Source organism: Charadrius vociferus, unplaced genomic scaffold (genome assembly GCF_000708025.1).
Source record: "Charadrius vociferus isolate BGI_N301 unplaced genomic scaffold, ASM70802v2 scaffold111, whole genome shotgun sequence".
NCBI lineage: Eukaryota > Metazoa > Chordata > Aves > Charadriiformes > Charadriidae > Charadrius > Charadrius vociferus.
The window spans coordinates 2808580-2816290 of NW_009647046.1; positions in this window are offsets into that span (position 1 = coordinate 2808580).

The window sequence follows — 7711 nt, forward strand, 5'->3', positions numbered from 1 at the left end:
AGCCCATCTCTTCAACATCAGTGTCCCAAACTGCTGTTGATGCCTCTAAGCAGGAACACGGCCCAATCTACTATCAGCACTGAACTACTACTAAATCAGATAAAAGCAGTAAGAAGGAGCTGCAATATTTTACCAGGAAGACAAGATGACAAAGGACACGTAAAGCTGTAGGATGTATCGCAGCAAAGCCCAAAAGAGAACTTAAAAGCCCTTGTCCAGACCATCTTCTCTTTCAAAGCAGTCATCTCCATCCTCTAGCAGCTATGAAATACAAGAACATGAAGCATAGAGGCAAAAGAGGAAAGAAGAGAATGAAGGAGGGGGTCTGTTTACAGTACAACTCTGTTCATTTTTCCGATTTCCTCCTTTCTTCTCACCCCAAGAGTACTTTCATCAGCATGCTGCATATCATCACAACTGAAACAAGACTGTTTCTGGGAAACAGCCTTTTTATAATGTATCTATATAGCACTTAGTATCCAAGCACCATCCCACCTAAAAGCATCAATCAAAACAAATACTACCGCTCACAGGCAAAACAGAAATACAGTACTGGATTGCAAAACAGGCAGGAAACTCATTAAGATTCCCTTAAGGGCAGTAGGGGAAAAGTACCAATTCCCATTCATAGAAATATCATCCCTAGATGTAGCACAGAGATCAGGAAGAAAGGACAATACTACAGGAATACCCATATAAAGAACACATCAGAGGAATATTGGAATGGAATTTTAAATTGCTTCAAAGTAAGCTTGACTGTGAGTCTATTCCCCACTCATCCATTACCAGGGATATATTTTGGCAGGTTTTGCTAACACTGCTCTTAGAAGAGCGGGAAGAGAGAGGCACGGGTTCCCACCCTGCAGCAGATGTACATATCCAAACCTAGATCAGCCAGAAGATTGCAGTAGAGCAAGAAGAGAGATCAGAAGACCTGCCAAGAAACATACTGTAGACTGGCATAGGGGTGCAGGTCAGAATAAAGGACTATTAAGAGCTCTGTTTCAAAGTAAACTTGCCCGACTTTTGACTTTACTATTCTGGATCCTGGCCTATATGGTCTATTTCTGAGTTGGAGGTCACTGCAACTAAACACAAGGTAAAATAACAGCAAAATAAGGAGGGATCTTTTTTGGTTTTTTATAAAGCCACAGGGTGGAAGCCAGGAGGGAAGGGTTAAAGGTCTGAAAATGAGAGAAAGAGGATCTGTGTGACAGGAAGGGAGCATGTGAGAGGGCGTGTGACAGGCTGTGTAGCAGAATGTGTGTGTAGATCTCATTCCCTCCGAGGCTCTTGGCCAAATGTGGAGTTGAACTTTCTGCAGACTTTGTCCTGCCAAGTCATGTTCCCTTCTCACACTGCCTGACATCACCACAAATACTCAGCTGGAAAACAGTCCAGAGCCGGACAGAGTCCACCGCTCAAACACCAGCCAGTGAAATGGCTGCACTCACGGCACACCCACCAGATGGGAAACCAGAGCCACCGACTCTCCTCACAGGTTATCTCCAAGCACCCAGGAGGTCTCATCCTCATCCATTCAGAAAGAGCCCAAACGAGGCACAAAGAGATCGGAGGTGCTAACAGACAAATGCTTTTCTATTTCCCAAGTAATGTAGCCCCAGAAAAGATTGAAAGTCTGCACAAAGACTCTAACAGAAAAAAAAGCAAATGAACGTAACCATCAGACTGTCAGGGTTTCTCACAAGCAACTTGCTGCAAGGAGCCTACTCCGTTCCCAACTCCAGTGCAACCTTGCCACGAGGAGAAGTAAGCCATCACACACGACCCACAGACAAACCAGGAGCCAGTGATTCTGCAAAGACTGACATTCTGGCAGGGTCTGCATGAAGTAAGCAAGCAAACATTATACCGTATCACCTGACTTCTCAGAAATAATTGCGAAGCCAAGATCCGCGCTGGAAAATGCAAATACATGTACAAGTGTGTGGGGGCAGGCAATGGGGCTAAGTCAACAGGTAGCTGGATTTCTTATTTTGATCCTCGTATCAAGGGAGAAGGGTGGGGACGGCCCACCGATTCTGGGACACTGCTACAGGCACCACCCAGAGCAAGTATCAGGGAGTAGCAGTTGGAGATGATACTGAAACAAGGGAGGACAAAGTCTGCAGTGTCTTCTCTTGTTTTTTCTTCAGCCTTCACCCCTAGCCTGCTGCTTAAAAGCAGCACGATAGAAAATGCCCTCAAAGTACAGGTGATAGGGAGAAAAATCATGTCTTCTTCAGGCAAAGGTTTCTGCTTTCTCCGTTCCTGTTCTATTTCTAGAAAAACAAACAGCAACTTGCGAGCTTTCTGAAGACCAATGGAAAATTTTTCTTCAGTCCCACACAGCACAGAAAGCTACATCCCCTCTTCTCAGATACACCTAGATAACAGAAGCTACATTGTATGATCTATGCTTATCAGTATTTTACATTTTAAAACACTCCTCACATCCGAAGTTCCCTCCTCCTTCACCAAGGAAGGCAGTCTGACACCTTCCTTAAAGGTCTACCAGTGTAACCTTGCCTGTCCATATGCTATATGGATCTCAAATCATATCCCTAGGGTTTCCTGTCCAGACCTGCAGATCCCTGAGAATCCCCTCAGCAGTTGTAAAGACAGAAACCATGTTTTGAACTTTTTCCTGGCCCTTTCACAGAAACCAGAATCTTATTCCTCTCCTACAGACAACGGCCAAGGGTAGGAAACAGTCAATCAGAAGACCAGAATCACAAAGTTGGTATTTGAAGGCAAGGTGATGGCTTCTCCTTCTGCTCTCAGAGAGCACAGCCAGGCGAGCTGCCCTGCCTCGGCAGCAGTGCTCCTGCAAGCCGAAGCACGCTGGTGAGGAGGGCCGGCCACAGGACTCCCTGCGGATGCATGTGTGCATGCATGTCAAGGCAAGCACCGTCAGAGCGAGCCTCAAAGGCTGTTCCGGTGCAACTTCATGTGCCCACGAAGTTTGTGTGTGGGCTCCTGCTGGCAGGTGTGCAAGAAGCCACCACACGTGCATGTCTGACAGCCTGACTGTGTAAAATACTCCAGGAAAATTCACGTGCGTGGCACGTGGAATCCTTTGGGGGCTGACACATTTCTGCATGTATGTCCCTGGCAACTAAGATACACTACAGAACTGCCACAGAAGCCTACCTCTTTGCCCGCATTGTATAAAGGCCCTTAGGTAGACTGTTTAAATTCCAAACGTTTTCCTTTAAATGTATTTTATGCACATTTTTCAAGATTACACTAATTCAATTTATTTCCTAAGTTAATAACAATTTTTGATAAAGCCTAAAACAATCACTGGTCTCTTCCAACCTAGACAATTCTATGATTTAAACAAACAAATACACAGCCTATCCAAGCAGCACATGGTTGCTGGAGAAGGTTTAAATTAATTCCCAAACTCAAGGAAGTCACTAAGTCCACAGAATCAGAATTCACTGAAGTACCAAAAAAAAATCTTTCTTTAAAAGTCAGAAAGATTAGTTTCTTCAATTCACTTACAAAATTAGTTTAGTTCACTTAAAGTTGGGAGAGGCAGCATAAAATGAGGGTAGGCGTTTCTCTCTTCCAGTCTCTGAATAAAAACAAGACAAGGGAGGATGAGTTATGCTCATTCTAAGATCTGGAAGGACACAATGACCAAAAACAATGAGTTCATTTTGTTAAGTACAGATAACACTACCCTGTTAAAATAAGTCAGTTTTAATAGCACGCACTCCAACAAACTTATTTTCTCTTCTGTATCCAGTGCATGATTTGCATGATTATGGTCTAATTATTTAAAAAATTGCATATTTAATTTGACCTTTTTATTCAAATGCAGTTTTGTACAAGTCACAAGGAGAGAAATTATTCACCTAGTAAATACAAATGACCATTTTCTAATGTAAACATTTACTGAGGCTTAAATGGGTGTATGTAGATACACTGTATCATCCTGTTTAGCAAGAAGTAGCAATAGATGAGCCTAACCAATTAGAATAAACCTTCCTTTTATATTAAATGCAAAACAAAGCTTAAATGAATTTATTTAAGTCACCAGCTTTAATTATGATTTATATCACTAAGTGAGAAGCCTTGATTTAAACCATTTAACCTTGTTTGTTTCATGGTTGTGGTAGGACCAGTGGGCCAAGACTGCTGCTCTCTCTGGAGGGAGAGAGGATACAACTTCCATGCCCAGTTCATTTCAAGAAATTTTACAAGTATATTTGCCAATATTTTTTTAAAACCTTAAAACAAACCAGAAAGCCTTACATGCCAGGAGACACCTACTCACTTGTCAGTCATCTGCTTTAGCAATCAGTCTGATACTCACCTAACATCTTTTATTTACATCTCAGAGAAGTTCCTCTGCGTACACAATACAACCTGACTCTGCAGCGTGGTTTTCAAATTGCTTCAATCCTCACATCCCACGAGACAGTTCTCCTACTTAATCCTACAGATGCTAGTTTTGCTCTGTTCAAAACAAGAATTAGATTTCTCATTCTCTATCACTGTTCTCTTAATTTCTTCATCAACTTCCCACTAAATAAACATATATTTTCCCATCCCTTAAACATACTGGAAGGTCTGCAGCACTCTGCTCTCCTCTGTGCCCTACGTTAATTGGCTTTTGCCCTCCCTAAATAAGATGCTTTGAAGTATACGCTGTCAAGCTTTTAAGTGATTTATGAAGTTATACCGTAATTGAGTATATCACCTTAACATTTCCTTTTTGACATTCAATAAAGTAATTTTGCTTTACATGAAATCTGTTTTTGAGATCTCCAGATCTAAAAGTGCAAGCTACACTGGCTCCAGGGGTGTCTCCTCTTTAGTGAGGACACAAGAAAAGAATTTGTCTGTGCTCCAAAAATGGAAAAAAGGTTATTTTGTCCTGAGCAGGAAGTCACAGAACAAAAACCACACAGGAGTGCTAAAGTAACCCATCATACCACTTCTAATGCAGAAAATTTTAAGACCTGCCAAAATATGGACAGCGTCATCTAATTTAACAATATTATACACATCTCTCAAACCCAAACTGACTACAATACAGCTTCTAGCTGCATTAACTGCAGAAAATGCAAGTCAAATGTTGTACTCGTATATTAGCAGAAGTATGACCAAGTTCAACCTGTTTGCGGACTAAACACAGACCTGTACCTGTCCGCAGGAAGAATTCCCCTGCATTCCCTCCCAAGATGAAGTTCCTTCCCAGTGAGACAGTTTCCACAGCCAACAGAATATGAATCCGCCTTCCTAAATTATTGGGCTGCGAAGAAAACAAGGTAACATACCCTACTGCAGACCAGCAGAACATTTTCCCCCAACGAAACAAGATATCTTTGCATAGAATCATAGAATGGTTTAGGTTGGAATGGACCTTAAAGATCATCTAGTTCCAATCCCCCTGACATGGCGGGGGGGGGGGACGACGACAGCTACGACAGGTTTCACCTCAGTTCTGAAACACTGTTTTTTCTCCAAGATTGTCAGGTCTGTGAATCTTTTTACTTGGGGGTGGGAGGGAAGGGAGGGAGAGTGACATACAATCCAGTAAGCTTTCCTATTCAACAAGCAAAGACCCACACATCTGCAACAATGAGACTTTCACAGCAGCTGCTTCCAGAGCAGAAAGCAGGATCACCCTTCAATGCATTCAAGACAAAGCACATTATATTCTATATTCTTCCTTGGGCAGTTGAGAGCACTTCTTCTGAAAACCAGCAACCTTAAATTCAAAACTTAGAATTTTGAAAACTGTCAATCTTGACAGCCATACAATCACAGACCAGATCTAATTACAAAAGACATGACTTTAGAGGTCTGAGACCATCACCACTGGATCAAACATTTAACAACAGCAAAAAAAAATCATCCTTCTGTTTACCACAGATTAAGCGTGCCTAGTTGTGAGGACTAATCCTAGAGAAAAAGTCTTTCCTGGGAAAAAGTCATAGCCATCAAGTGCACTTTAACACACTGGGAACACGACTCTTCCTGCAGGTGTGAGATCAGGAGAAGGCAGCAAACTCACGCTCTGTACTTGCACGGCTGCATGCCTGTTCTGCACACACTCTGCCTGCCTCCTTGCTGCACAGCCAGCTGGTAGAGGAAACAGGCTGACAAGGCGCAGAAAGCTGCGGCAGCAGTAACTGGAAATAACTGACAACGGTAACCCAAGGCACACAGCCAGGACACACTAATTCTGTGATAAAGTTTCCCGTTTCTTATTTTCTTTTAGATTAAGCAATTTTATATATATATAGTCTGTGCCACGGTGCTTCTCCTTGTATCCCTTCACAATACAAGTAGCTGCAGGTTTCCTCCGACAGCTACAGAAGTCCCAAGCAGCTCCACAACAACCCATGTTCTGTCCTACCTGAGGCCGGTTTGGGTTTATTCCCCTCACCTTTTATTTCAGGGGGCGTGGGAGGGAGAAGGTTGTTAATTATTTTCACCCCTGCTTTTCTCCTGCAAAAGCTGGCCTTCCTGTATGAAGGCGCATGTCCACATGAGAAAGAAATATCACCGAATTCAGTGCCAGATTTCAAAAAAGGGATTACACCAGGAAGCCACACAGTCAGTCTGCCCTCACAAGTTGTGCGGCAGCAGTAATCTTCTGGCGAACGTGCCGCAGGTGTGATAGCAGAGAAGCGCGTCAAGGCCAAACCCCATCTGGTCCTGGCACGATGTGTACCATGTCCAATGCCCTTTCCACAGCCCAAAGGAAAGAAGGGCTGAGCTCAGCAACGCTCGTCTGAAGCTTTCAAACCACATTTGCTTCCCTAACTAAACCATATTTTTTTCTCCTTCTACCTCACCGGGGGGTTATGTCTTAAGACTCAGTTACTCCACAAACCAAGTCCCTCACTCAGTAAGAGAAGCAAAAAATAGCTTTTCCTTTTTCTTCTGTCTGGGCTCAAGTGCTCTGTCTGTTCTCCTTCTCCCTAATACCTGTGTAACAGCAGATATTCCACGTACCTTGGAATAAGCAGCAAAGCCAAGAATCCCTACAGACAAACATAACCTGCAGTCATAGCCAGAAACCGGCTGACACGCAGTGATCCAAACGGTTAGTCAGAAACATGACTCAGTGTTGGAGACTCCCTCAAAAGAGCCTTGCAGTGAAGGGCCCAGCTGTGCCTTTAGGAAAAAGAAAAAAGGGAGGGAGGAAATTTCAGGGGGTAAAGTATTTCTCTTTCACCAGTGATCCAAGGTTTGCTTCTGGCCCATAATGAAATACCTATTGTCACAGATCTGTGGACCTTAACACAACGAGTGGCAGCGAAATGGCACAATTAAAAGTCATCACCAATGCCAGCAAAGTTACCTTTCAACAGCACCGTGCAAACTGACGGCTGTGCGGACAAGTTCGTGACCCAGAAAGCTCACGATCTGGGTTGACAGGATACAACAGGTGAACGAGACACAGAAAGGCAGAGCTGAGCAGAGCAGACAAGGGAAGAGGAAAGCTAACAAGTTACCACAAAGCAAGTAAACATCTCCGCTCTGCAGCTGACAGCACCTCACGGACAGCAGAGGTCCAGGCTCTTTGGATGCACGAGTAACTGATACCCCCTCCCTAAACGCCTGCTCTACCTCGCCAGGTCCATCCACCCGCTGCTGTTGTCGCCCATCCTCCGACCTCTTTAGCAGGGGGACCCTCTCCACCGGTGCGGCTGCGCAGCCGCTGCCAACCCCAGCCGGCAGG